Source organism: Triticum aestivum, chromosome 5D (assembly GCF_018294505.1).
Source record: "Triticum aestivum cultivar Chinese Spring chromosome 5D, IWGSC CS RefSeq v2.1, whole genome shotgun sequence".
Classification (NCBI taxonomy): domain Eukaryota; kingdom Viridiplantae; phylum Streptophyta; class Magnoliopsida; order Poales; family Poaceae; genus Triticum; species Triticum aestivum.
This window is the reverse complement of record NC_057808.1, coordinates 449,410,859-449,411,786: the sequence shown is the minus strand read 5'-3', so window position 1 is coordinate 449,411,786 and position 928 is coordinate 449,410,859.

The window sequence follows — 928 nt, the reverse complement described above, 5'->3', positions numbered from 1 at the left end:
GTGCGTCCGAAAAAAACAATTCGCCCCCGACTGCTGGGACCCACCAGCTACACCTTCGCACGCAAGGAAGTGCGTCCGGGCAAAAAAAACGATTCGCCCCCTGACAGCTGGGACCCAGCAGCTACACCTTCGCACGCAAGGAAGTGCGTCCGGGCAAAAAAACAAAACGATTCGCCCCCTGACTGCTGGGACCCACCAGCTACATCTTCGCAGGCAAGGAAGTGCCTGACAGTCGGGACCCACCTGGTCGAAGCGTACGCAGCGTTGTCATTCTGGTCGCGAACGTGTACGTACATACTGGTCGATGTAGAGGCGCGCACGTGTCGTAGTAGAGGCGCGCACGTGTCGTAGTAGAGGCGCGCACGTGTCGTAGTAGAGGCGCGCACGTAGCATGTACACGTACGTACAACGGCCAGGGTGCAAGAAAGAAAATACGGCCACGTATGTGTACATACGGGCAGGGTCTTGAACGCCTACTCGCGCATACGTACGGCCAGGGCTCGTGTACATGGCTGGGTCGGAACGAAGAAACAACGTCGTCATCGTGTTCATGGGGAGGCAACGGAATGCGTCGTGTTCATGGGGAGGCAACGGAATGCGTCGTGTTCATGGAGAGGCAACGGAATGCGTCGTGTTCATCGGGAGGCAACGGAATGCATCGTGTTCATCGGGAGGCAACGGAACGCGTGGGAGCCAACCGGCTGGGTCGGAACGGAATGCATGGTCGTGTTCATCGAGAGGGCTTGGACGGAACAGGCGATGGAAACGAGGCCTGGCGTACCGCAGAACGGGGGAAACGAACCTCCTACGTTCGGAACGGGGTCCTGTTGATCGGGAAGGGTGTGGCGTACCGCAAAACGGAGGAAACGGACCTCCTACGGTCGAAACGGGGGTCCTGTTGATCGGGAGGGGTGTGGCGTACCGCAAA